The 13,385-nt window shown below is 39.5% G+C and overlaps 2 long non-coding RNA genes across 2 annotated transcripts in view; one reads left to right on the forward strand and one right to left on the reverse strand.

The window, feature by feature from the left end:
- The window catches only part of LOC112540434 (uncharacterized), a 63,740-nt gene that overhangs the window by 22,926 nt on the left and 27,429 nt on the right, over nucleotides 1-13,385 (reverse strand). The window lies entirely within an intron of this gene.
- On the forward strand, nucleotides 957-7,971 carry LOC112540437 (uncharacterized). Its single transcript, XR_003084522.2, has 4 exons — nucleotides 957-1,002; nucleotides 1,111-1,179; nucleotides 4,443-4,553; nucleotides 6,818-7,971. It is a non-coding gene; the product is annotated as an uncharacterized LOC112540437 (long non-coding RNA).

Consider the following 13,385-nt stretch of genomic DNA (forward strand, 5'->3'; position numbering starts at 1 on the left):
AAAGGCCACCCTTAGATAGATAGATAAATGAGCATAGCTGGGGATTTGGCAATGGAGTTGCCACTGGAGGCACCAGATGTGTGGGTTTGGCCACCAACAGGCAGCAATGAAAGGAAGGGCTGGGCCATTGGCTTCAGCCTGACTGTGCATCTGGTGCTGCCAGATTTGTCAATAAGAAGTCACTAGAAAAGTCAGGATTGTTTGAGTTCCTTTTTTCTGTGACATTCTTTTCAGTATGATTAAAAATGAGGCTTTCAGTATGATAGCATGGGCAAAACATTGGATTCAAAGACAAAAAGATGCTTTGGAGTGTGCTAAGGCACACGTGTAGCACCTGTCTGTAATTATTTGGCTAAACCTCTCTTTCTCTGGGATCACACCAAAGCTGAAGTTCAGCACAGTTCTATAACATAAGCTTTATTCTTTAAGCACACCTGGAAGTACTGACCTGTGTCACATGGTGAGACAAGCAGCCTCAGTGCAGTCAAAACACATTAATATATTGCAGACAACTCTAGGATGATGCACTTTGCCCCCTGGACTGCCAAACACCTTGTGCAGGAAGTCATATGCAAACTTAAGTGGAAATAGCTGTTGTTTGCTCTTCAAGCCCAGCTGGGCACTTGCACAAGCTCTTGCATCACTTTCACACTGCGGTGAAAGTGTTCTCATTGCTGCATTTTGTCCCTTCACTGAACTTGCCAGCATTCTCTTTGCTTGCCAATGGGAGAGTACAAAAAATGGCAGCCAGATGGTATCCTGGCCCACCCTTGTTATTCCCTCACTGCATTTGTTTTATGCAAGAAAGGAAAACAACAATTAATCAACCAACAGGGAGGGAGAGTGGCAGACCCACCCCTTGGAGCAACTGAGGGTTGGGGAGTGGCTGTGGCTGCAGAGGAGAGATGAGAAATCCCAGGAGTTAGAGGGTGGGAATTCCATTAATAGAAAACTGCCTTCCCCCTCACAACTCCAGAGACAATAGAAGCAGGTTGTTTGGGTGTGAGTATGGGCCACCAACCATTTCTGAAGGGCTGGAATAGATTAACTTGCTTCCTGTTCACCAGCAGACCACCACAAATGTGACCTCTGTCTGTGTTTTCCCTGCAGGAGCATTCCCTCACCTGGGTCAATTATGGCCAGCAGCACTCTGGTGCAGCACTCTAATCTATGCTGCAGGTAATGTTACTAATGGTATTTCAGGGCACAGTAGTTGTGAGATTTGCTTGAGATGCAGAGGTTCACCCAGCAATTTTTTTAATCACTATTTTTCTTTCCCTGAGTTACTCACTTTTCCACTGGGCTGGACCTTCCTTCCTTCCTTCCTTCCTTCCTTCCTTCCTTCCTTCCTTCCTTCCTTCCTTCCTTCCTTCCTTCCTTCCTTCCTTCCTTCCTTCCTTCCTTCCTTCCTTTCCTTTAGCCCAAATTAAAAACTACTGCAAAATCCTCAGGAAAAGTAACACAGCAATTAAAAATATATATTTCTGAAAGGTTTGAAACTGTTACTTTCTCCATGTCAGGCAAACATTATACCCACTGCAATACCAGGAGGCTTCTGCAAGTATAACTGTAGCAGACATTATTAAGCCAAACCTGGGAAAACGCAAGCAAGAAGTTTTCATTTTAAGCTGGTTGCTCGGTCTATGTATAGGTGAATGTTGATGCTTTAAATGTGTATATATAAATTTAATTTAACTTTGTTGGGAGGGCGCCACAGCAGAATTGTCCATTGCAGTCTCTGGTGAATCACTATCAAAACGTCCCAACCTATACAGATTTTGTTTTAATTGACCCAAATTCCCAAGTGTTACATTAAGAACCAGTGGTTTACACATAAATACAAGACTAGGTGAAGCTGTACAACAGCAAAGAAGAGTGGTGGAGACAATTGGCATGACATAATATAATGTGTCTCAACCTAGTGACTGGCAGATTTGTTGGGAGTAGAACTCCCATAATTCCCAAGACTGTGCTAGAGATTCAGGCCAAAGATGGGAGTACAAATGTACTGAATTTTGTGCATTCCAACCTACTGGAGGATACCAGGTGGGTGAAAATGTATTATTTCATACCCTTTCCCCAAAATAGTATCTTCCAGGTACTGTGAATGATGAAAACTGAATTTAATCACATCTGGAAGGTATAAGTTTGAAAAGTTCATCTGCATGGTACATAATTTCCTTTATCAGTTCGTTAACCTCGTTATTTAATAATGTTAACAATGTATCCCATCTTGAGATCATATGCAATTATATGGGCTAGTATTAGCTTTATAACCATTTCTCTCCCATTATTATTACCTTTGACAACTTTCTGTCATATTTAAATTAGTGTGTGTGTGTGTGTGCATGAATCCTTATTGTTTCCACTTAGAATAACTATTCTTAATCTGACCTATATGATAAGATGTTGGCAGGGGAAGGATGAGTTTTGTCTGAATAAAAATAATGATCATTTGGTGGGAGGAGAATATTCCATCTCCTTAGGAGAAACATCTTGAAGGTCAGTGCTTACTGATTGAAACCATATAAGTTGAGCTGGCCTGCTCTGTAAAGTCTAAACATCCCCTCATTTGAGAGGGATCTCACCAGTGCTTGAATAAATATTGACTGTAATCTGTCCTCCAATTTCTCAGAAATATTCTTCCTCAGAGAAGAAGATTTCTGTTTTTCTCCTTCATTCTCAGAATTCATCAGAATTTCTGAAGGAAGTAAGAGATTTATTGTTGCAAAGTGGATTTTATTTGTTTTCTATTCCCTTTCTTTTTTTAAATAATCCTAATTTGGCATGAGGTATTTTTCAAGAACTTGGTGTTTCTGTGTATGCCATTTGCAATTCCCTTCCCCCTTCAATTATTTTATATTTGCTTTGCTTGCCACTCAAATTTTACTCAAGTCATTTTAATTTCTCTTTCATGAATATAATATTTGATGTTCTCCACCAAATGCTTTCTGGTTAAAACACACACAAAACAAGTAAATGGAGACTGTTTTATGTATCCACTCCTTATATTTTTGAATGAAAGAGAACATAGAGAATTCGAATGTCAGCCCTTCTTCAGAATTAATTTTTGTTATACTTCTGAATAAACAAATGCACGTTCTTCATAATCACTACACAACCAGGCAAATTCTGACCTTGGTTTCTCATTTAGTTTGTTTTAGACTTCTCTGCCCACTTTAGAACACAGGCATTATAAATATCTCATTAACATGTGAGGGTCCTGTAATATTTGCAAAGAGCTATGCAGTTTTGGTCTGCCTGCATTATTGTTCACATAGCTAAATAATATGAAACCTTAATCCTTTCTCTTCCCTAGAACACAGATGATATGTTAATTGACATATGAGAGTAGGTCCTGTACAAATGTTTGGCTCATACACATATACTGAGCTATGTCACAACTGCTTCTCTTGGGAGCTCTCCACATAGAAAGGAATGTTAAGTGCTGAAAATATTAGAGTTTCCTACTCAGTCAAGAGGCTTCTTGAGGGGGAATATCGTTCAAGGGCAAGTTTGCTCTGCCCATGTGGGTTTTGACATTTATTTCCAAGAAGGTGCTCCAACCAAAGTGTGTATATATGTATGTGTGTATGAGAGAGAGGGAGAGACTAGGACATTCCCAGATGGCTCCATTGGTTACAAACCCCTTGATGTCCCAGTCTTATTGAAATGAATGAAGGTACCTTATATTAAAACACTAAAGGCTTACCCACACAATCTTGCAAAGTATTATTTCATGCCACTCAAACCATGCTGTAATTCTTTGATTATCTGTACCTAGAACAATCCTCTATACCAGTGTTTCTCAACCGTGGCAACTTTAAGATGTGTGGACTTCCACCCCCAGAATTCCCCAACCAGAAAGCCCACACAGCTTAAAGTTGCTAAGGCTGAGAAACACCGCTCTATACCTTGATCTAAACTATGGAAATCTTGAGGTTCATGCTGAGGCCTTAATAAGCCTATAGCTTGTCTTTTGGCTATCAATATGTATATTAAAATAACATTTAAACTCTTTTTATTGCTGGAGCTTGCTGGAACTATTCATCTGTTTTATCATGGATGTTAAGCAGCAGCTAAAATAAGAGGCCTAGCTTTTGCATTGTATGGGCAACCTTTTTTCTGCAGAGAACCTAATTTCCTCAAGGTAATTGGTCGCATGACTAGAGCGAAAAATATATAGGTACACCCATTCTGTGTCTGATACTCCTTTGAGGCACCCTGTTCTTTCTCTTCTGAATAGCAAGTTGTGGAGAATAGAACTCAGTTGTTGAAATTACTGTATGCCAAGGAACATATGAAATTAATCCGAGACTCATCCCCACTTTATAAAATTTTCTGACCAAGCGGCTAGATTAACAGAGAGCAAAATCTCTCTACTGTGGAGTCAGCACTTACTGATCTCTAAATTCAATAAATACGTTATACTTTGCTTTCAGTCTGGGACTTCCTTCAAGATCCAGCAAGGAAGCTGAATTGGTACTTTCTCAGATCGTTTCTTTTTTTGCAAAGAATTCAACATACGCTCTGAAACTCAAGGTTCCACTCAGGTAACCAACATTCATTCAGTTTAGCTACAGTTAGATTGACATTAGTGAATTCACTGAGAACTCTTTGTGACTGTTACCTTGATTGTATTCTTTTCTTCCCCACTCAGTAAACTTTTTCCCCCCAACTACCTGGATAGTTGGCACCATTGTTTTTAAAGGAGAATTTCTTATTTAAAAATTCCTGTGTATAGAATCCCGTCACTGCTAAGTTACCTTTTGCATGTTTGATTAAAAAGCAGTTCAGATATCAGTGATTTTAGTATCAAGGTGATTGATGGAAAATGTATGTAATAAAAAAATTACTGTAGTGGCAAAATAAAGAAGTTCATCATGTTTCTAAATTAGTCTAATTTTTTTTGTTTAATGATTTTTCCCCTAAATTTCATGTGTAATAACAATATATTTTATCTGCCAAAGTCCATTATTATTATTCCTGTTATTATTATATCCAGTTTGAGAGTGTGGCTGAGATATCTCATTACTTCCAAAAAAAATCCCCTAGACTGATTTTTGAAAATGGAGTAATTATACAAATATAGATGACACCCTGTCTTGTAGTTTTGGAAGCAAATTCTTCTTGCACATGATTGTTTTATTATATTATCATATCACAATAAAATTTACTTAAGTAACTAAGATGTTTGGCCATTATCACAATTATGATGATGATTCAGAAAGAAACAGAGGGCAATGTACATTAGCATCCTAAATGAAATTAATCTAAGAATGAGTTTTCCAAATCAAAATAAAATTCATTTGCCAGTCACAGGATGATAAACCTACAGCACTAAGGCTCCTGCAGGTCTCAGACTGATTTGGAAAGCTCTCTGCATTCAATCGGTTCCAAGAGAATCTGACAAAAATGGTGTCCCCCTCCCTCATAGCTCACTGGGCAGACAAGAAGAGGGAGAGAAAAAGAGAGAACAGAATGATGCCATTGACTATAAGCTCTCAATCTATTCATTACTGGCTCACCAACAGAATGTAGGTCTCAACATGTTACCTCCCAGAAAATGCTACCCTCAGCAGGAAAAGGTTCCCCACCCCTGTTTTTGTACTTTATGAAGAAATGGTTTTTCTTCATACTCTTGCCCAAGGTTTGCACAACTACTCAGGATGCATGTTAGCAAGAAATCTGGCACGATGCCCAACATCTCAAGAAGCTTGCTAGCACAAGGCCTCTTCTGCATGCAAGAAAGGAGAACTGAAATCAGTGCCATGCTTCGGTTTGTTCAACTTGTCTCACCATTTTTTGCACAGCATCTCAAGGTGCACATTGGCACAAGGCTTGTACAATTGCTTGGGCAAGATCTCGATGTACAGCTGCATGGATCATTACCAGCCCTTGCACAATATTTTATAAAACAGCAGCATTGCATTAAGTTCTTCTGCTAGATCCATCTTTTTCTTTGTACGAATTATCAGACAGATACTTCTACATCTGGGATAGATAATTTTTTGCAGCTGAGTATTTTACTATCCAAGGCCATGAATAGTTACAGTGTAATTGGTTCCTTTTAGGGGTTCTTTTGGAATTGGAGGATTAAACAAAATAGTTATTTTGCTTGCTTTATTTGCAAAAGAGAAAGAAGACTTTACCTTAAGCTATATACATCCAATCAAATCCACTCATTTAAATGGCTCTTGGAAAGGATTAGAGATCTTGGGCTGCTTACTGTTAAATAATTATTAGTAGTAATAACTAAATAAAACCATCATATTCAGAAGCAGATGGTGGGAATAAACAAATCAGGATAGTCATGATATTCATCTCTGGCTTCTGAGCCTCCAGGGGACAATGCTGGATAAAGTTGTAAAGAGTTGAACTAACTGAACTAGCCTTGGTCTGATTGGCAAGGAAATTGGTGTGCTCTTAATTCCACATATAGACACAGGGATGTTCAAAGAGTCAATCACATACATAAAATACTGATCACATTAGAAAGCCTGGGCAGAGGCAGTGGGGATGCATAACCTGCAAATGCTTTAAAATAAATTACCTATGACAGCGTAGGTTGGGGCAAGGGTGTGAATGAGCAAAGGTATGTTGCTACACCATAAAATATATTCACAAATGTCCACAGCTCCTTTTACAGTGGGGTGCAAAGTGCTACAGATGGTCTTTGAGTGGCTTGCTGGGTTTTGTAATCTGAAAGGTCCCATCTCTCACTCTAGCATTTAATTATTTCTGCACCACTGGGGAGTTGTTTCTATCGTGTGTTTAATTTTCTCCACATCTACTTAATTTTTCTCTGTTTTCAAAGCTGGGGCTAAAGACTGAAACCATCATGGTGATTCACAGTTCAGCATGGAGAAAATCAAGTTATTGAGAGATTAAAATACAGAACCTGATGGCCTCAGAATACTTGCTTTACCTGTAGAAGACCCGCCAGTGGAAAGGCTTTGAAATTTTCATTGGATTTAGCTTCATCAGTTAAAATCTGGTGTAACTATTGCAGCAAAAGAATTGAAGTCTTCCCTGGAAACTAATAAATAATATGAAGCCCAACCTTGCCCAGATGACCTACAAGTGTTGCCATTCTTCAGCAAAGGAATTGCAAAGGGAAATGGCTGGAGTTAGAACTTACCAAAAACACTGATACCACTTGTTCAGGTTCAGATCAAAATCATGGCTCTCTATCCCACTCCAAGTATTATGGTTAGGATACAGGGATTTAAATTGTTTATCACATTTTAAGATAGTTTATAGTAGTTATTGATGCTCTAAATGGTTATCACTTGTTTATATGCTCTCCACAGATCTTGCATTTCATAGTCATTTGAACCCACTCTTCACCATCTCTGTCCTAGCGCTATGCATATCTCTATTCTTGCCCATAGAGGAAAGCACTGGATGAATCTAATGAAGGAGGCTCCAGAAAAGCTGACACAATACAACTTTATTACTCCTTTGGCTCTTTTCCTTACTGAGAGCAAACAGGTCTCCAGACCTTACTTGCAGATCCTCCTGAAAAGTGTTATTTGTTCTTCTCCTGCAAGGCTGGTGCCGGATCACTGAGCCATCATTTGAAAAGGGAAGTAATGCAAAAGTTCTAAGGATAGAAGCACTGTTTGTTAAACAGATTACCTGAAGATGCCTTCTTAGAAAACATATTGAAAGCAGCTTATAGCGATGGTGTGCCATGCTCCTACAAGGAACGGGGCAGCAATCATGCGCTCATCTTCCAACACTCGTGTATCTTTTGGAAGGGATCGGGGTAACAGTGATCCCCAGGTGCCAAGAACGAAGTGTTTATTCGTTAAGTTTCCTGCTTTCAGACTGGCAGGACATTCTGTTTTTCCTCCCAAAGAATAAAAGAAAAACAGTGGCACGTGATGCTTTTTTCTTTTAAACTCTTTCTGTTCTGTTGTGAAGCACAGTGGGGGAAGAATCATTAACTGTAATAAAAGGCACTGGGTTGGCTTACTTCATAGTTTTTCTACTATCTTTTATTTTTATTTTTTTTAAATCACAGATATTTTCATCATACGTGCATACAGAATTTGTGAACGGCTGAGAGTCCCTAATTGGATTGCAGCAGGATATAAATATAATAAATAATAATTTTCTGACCAAGTAAGCAACCTTACTTGGTTGGATTGCAGAGAAAGTTAGATCCTGTGATATGTTACTTACATAATTATATGCTTCCTTTTGTTTTATGAATTCAGATGAGGAACAGCAAGAAAGCTGCTGATGCTTTTTTGATGTGAAACCACAGTGTCTTGGTTTTGCTTGTTTATTATTGATTTTTTTATGCTGGCAATTACTGGCGTTTTAGTAACTTACAATGTAACAACATTAGAATAAATGAGGAAATATTAAAATAACAATTACATTTAACCCACAAGTAATTAGAAGCTTGGTTAAAAAGTGATGAACTGTTTAAAGCCGCTTTGAAATCTAGAAAACAGCCATTTTCTCATTTTGACATGGAATGTGTTCCACAGACTAGGGGCGGCTATAGAGAAGCCTCTGTCACACAACACTCTTTAGTCAAAAGCAAGCCAACATGTTATATCTTAGCTTGCTTTGTAAAGTGAATTGGGGCAAATTTATTTTATGTCACGTTGCCCTTCTGTCCAGGAGAAAAACATCTCTGTCAGCTTCACAGCCATTCTGTGAAGTAGGCTAGACTGAGAGATAATAACTGGTCCAGGTTCAGCAAGTGACATTTGCAGATAAAAAGGAATTTGAATGTAGGTTTCTTTACCTAGACCTAATACTATCCACCCTGGCCCATTTTAGTGCATGTTCAATATACCCCTCCCTCTTACTGGCAATTTTAAATTGAGGGGAAAATGTGATTTCTTTGGGCAATTGTCTGTGAATTTCTCTGCCACTGGATACATTAATTGCCAAAATATGAAAGGCTTTCTAGACAATATACATTCATTTTAAAATGGTCATTAATACATTTATCAATTTGCATTGAGCTTATATTTCAAAAAGAAGACAGATGAAAATGAGGAACGATTTGTATTTTATATCCTATCCTATTAATATTTCTTTCAAATACAGGGTGCAAGAGGAGACCTGATTTGCTAGCAAGACCAATTAGAGGATTATATACATTTAGTTTCATGTTATTTCCAAACAGCTAATCTCTTCATAAAAACATAGCATTTAGACTCTGCCACAGACTTGATGGCAACATCTATTTTTTCTTGGCTGATCTTGAAAAAGCTGTGCGGCATCAGACCTTGGATAGGAGACCATCAGAAAATTCCAGGACTTTAGATTAGATTGAGAAATTGAAAAAAAAATATCTGGAGCATTGTGCTGTTCAAGGCTCAAGCTTGAACAAATAGGGAAAATCCTGCAGAGAATGGCTTCTTTCTAAGCAGTGGTCAGAGGAGATATCTGCATTTTCTATCATGTAATGAAGCAACATGTTTTCCCAGTGTGTGCGTGCGTGGGCATGTTCTGGATCATGTGATCAGAAGCGAGGGGGCTTAGAATGGAAGAGTAAGTAACATTCCAAGCTATTCCTCAACAGCCCCACCCTTAGAGATGCATTGGGGGATTTTTTGGGGGGGGGAGGGTCTGGATTGTTTTCTTTCAGCCTGATCTAGTCCATTTTCAAACCTGATTTTTCCCACTATACCAAGTTTGGTCTCATTCTGTTAAGTTTTCAGAGAATTATTCTGCTGACAGACAGGCAGAGAGATGGAATCCTGAGTCCCTTTTCATGATTTCTTTCCAAAATTCTGGTGGATTGGAAACAGACCTGAATGGTGAAAGGTCTGAATACCAAGTCATATGAAGACCTACCAGAACACTGTGAAGTTGTTCAGGAGGCAAATTAGTGTGAATTCTACAGCCCTGATAATTAAGCTAGATTGATTGATTGATTGATTGATTGATTATTTCCAGGGCTTATAGGCCACTCCAATCCATCAGCTCTGAGCAGTGTACAACTCCCCAATATGTAATTGGGATTAAAACCATGCATCATTTAAAAAAAAAAGCTACATAGTGTTCCTATGAAATTGGGAATTATGAATAAGACATTAACAGTAAGGGTAAAAAAAATCCATCAAAAAAATCCAAGAGATGGTCACAACAATCCAACACCCCCCCCCCCGGCTTGGTGGAACAACCAGGTTTCCACTGACTTTCTAAAAGCCATGAAGGAAGGGGCCAATCACACTTTGGGGGGAATGCTATTCCAGAGGAAGAGGGTGGTGACTGAAAAGCACACTTATGTGGCCCCTGCAGATGAAATCTCTGTTCAAGGGATGTGTAGCAAGCCTGCCCTTCTAGGTCTTACTGGACAGGTAGATGTTAATGGGGGAAGGTTGTCCTGCAGGTAGTCAAGCCCTGAACTATGAAGGTATTTAAAGGTGACAGTCGGCACTTTAAATTACACCTGGAAGCCAAATGACAACAATGCAGCTTTCTGTACTGTGGGGTTCTGTGGGTTCCTTGAGATGCACCTACCACTACTCAAGCTGCTGCATTCTGGACCAGCTGTAGCTTCTGAATGCTCTTCAAGGACACGTAGAACACATTGCAATGATCTGGGTGACTAACGTTTGTGGAGTCCTTGGGGTTCTCTGAGCTTGGTTCTTTTCTTGCAAACGTTTCATTACCCGGCTAGGTAACATCTTCAGTGATAAAATGGGATGGGGTTTGCTCTCTATTTATATACTGTGGCCTGCCTTGCCAGTGCTGGTGGGGCTGGGAGTTTTGCTTTGCTCCTCTGGTAGTTCCTTGATTAGCATATGTTTACTGCTGGATTGTGCCTGGTGGTAACCTTTGCTTATCTGGGTGGTGATTGCTAGTGAGGCGATCTTCTGGTCTTTTGTCTCTTCTGAACAGTATGTAGATGCTGTTTATGTGTCTGTTAATTGCTGCCTTGCCTGAATACCAGGCTTCCAAGAATTCTCTTGCATTTTTGGATTTAGTTTGGTTTAAAATGCTGACAGTTTCCCAGTTAAAACTATGGTTGAGTCTGTCAATGTGTTGTGAGATTAAGGAGTTCTCATCAAGTCTTCTGACTTCTAGTTGGTGCTCGTGGATGTGTTCTGCTAGTCTTCTGCCTGTGTGTCCTACATAGTGTTTGTTACAGTCCTTACACTGTATGTTGTAGATGACTCCTGTTTTTTTCTTCTTGTGCTACTGGGTCTTTTGGTTTACTTAAGATATTTTGGAGTGATTTTGTTGGTTTGTGTGCTACAGAGATGCCATGTGGTTGTAATAGTCTGTTGGTGGTTTCTGAGGTGTTTCTGATGTATGGCAGTGTGATCCTTTTCATAGTTTGTGTAGGTTTTGTTGCAGTAGGTTGAGTGGTCAGGTACTTTTTGATAAAGTTGTGTGGATATCCATTTTGTTGGAAGATGTTGTATAGGTGGTCTTTTTCCTTTTTCTGCTGTTCTGGGTTGCTGCAATGCATTCGTGCTCGCTTGAATAATGTTCTTACACAGCTCCTCTTGTGGGAGGTGGGGTTGTTACTTTGGTAATGGAATACTTGATTGGTGTGGGTTGTCTTCCAGTAAACTTGGGTTTCTAATTTACTGTTGTTTCCTCTGATGATGAGGATAAGTTTAGCAGCAGTGAATATTCTATCTTTTTATTTATAGATTAACAGGAAGAAAGGGGCACAAATCTCTTAGTGAGTAAATCAAATATTTTCAGATCAAGTACTCTAGAAGATCATAATTCAACAAGTATGGTCTATCCAATGTCTATAACAGGAGTTCCTAAACTTTGCCATCACACCTCCCTTTATTGTAATCTTAATTACACACCTCCCCTAAAAATCCAAACACCAGAACGAATACAAATTAACAATGAACACAGTATAATGAAATGTTGGGAAAGGTGGATTTATTGTAACAATGTACAACTGAAAGGTTCTTCACACCTCCCCTCACACCTCCCCTGGACTCTGTCTGTACCTCCCTAAGGGAGGTATACGTCAAACTTTGGGAAACCCTGGTCTATAGGTTCATCCAGAAAACCACCTTGCCCCAGCTTGAAAACATCCTACTAACCATGTGCTGAGGACATGTCCTCACAATGAAGCCACCATCTCATAGCAGGTATTCCCATGCAGACATTCTAGCTCCCATGGAAGAGGAACCTCGGGAGGTTGGTGACCTGTTGAACTCCAATTGACCCACTGCAGGATTGCCCTGTCTCTTCCAGAAGTACAGTCCCATTTCTGCTTTGGCTGCCAGAAAGTGTTAGTATAATTTTGTTGAACTGGAAGCTTGCTCCATATCAGGATTTATAATTAAAAGAAATTGTCAACCATGAGAGGAGAATGGGGCAATTAGCACCGTGCCGCCTTTGAAATGTATGTGTGCCTTCAGGTCAGTGTTTGACCCCTGGCAATTGTCTGGACTAGTCCCTGCAATTCTCTTGGCAAGATTTCAGAAGTGGTTTGACCTTGCCTCCTTCCTAGGGCTGAGAGAGTATGAGTGGCCAGGGTCATTCAGCGGGTTTTGTGCCTCAGGTGGGGCTAGGACTCACCATCTTCGGGTTTCTAGCCTGGGGCCTTAACTACTACACCAAACGGGCTCTTCCTTTGAAATACAGTATCTTTTTAAAACTAAGCAGCAAGAATTCTGCATCAGGTTGCTGTACAACTTGACAAGCTAGATGGTCTCAAGAAAATATATGCAGCTCTCACTGGATCACAGAGATTCCCAATCAACCCCCTGTTGATGAAGTGGCCTTTTATCTTGCCAAGGAAGTGTGTATAAGATAAAACCCTTTTGTGGGGAGTACACTAAATATCCCCTTGGATACCAGCAGTGCAGTATGGAATGATACAGAAAGCACCATGAGGCTAGGAAACAACTTTGTCTTCAACTTCCTTGCTTTTAATAGCAGATACATTTCATTTCATGTCCCCTCATTCCTGCTTTCCTATGGGAGGTCAGGAGAAACTGCTGCTAGAGATCAAATCAGGATCAAGGGTGTTTGGCTATTTGGATAACATTGCTTCTGGCAAAAGTGAGGAAAGGTTTGTTCATAGCGACAGCCGATTCACACTGAGGTGATAGGTTTGTTGTGAATGAAGAAGTGTGTGGTAAAATGAGAATCCTCAAATGTGGCATCCATTTTCTTTTATGTCCACCACAACTGTAAATGTGTACTGTAAGAGATACTAAACTGTAACCTCAAGGAAAAAATAGAGAATAGACTGTTTCAGTCACACAAATATATGTATGTTTTAAAGCTGTGTTTATATTATATCAGAAATTATGCAGGCAGCCAAGCCTGTTTATCTCACCTGTACTTTCATAAAGGTTTCCACAAAAACAAAATTAGCTATGCTTTAACTTCATGTTAAAAATGCAGCTTCACCCAACTAGCTT

The sequence above is a fragment of the Python bivittatus genome, unplaced genomic scaffold, assembly GCF_059951505.1.
Source record: "Python bivittatus isolate LINGU-HERP-01145 unplaced genomic scaffold, Pbiv_v1 ctg000080_np1212, whole genome shotgun sequence".
Lineage (NCBI taxonomy): Eukaryota > Metazoa > Chordata > Lepidosauria > Squamata > Pythonidae > Python > Python bivittatus.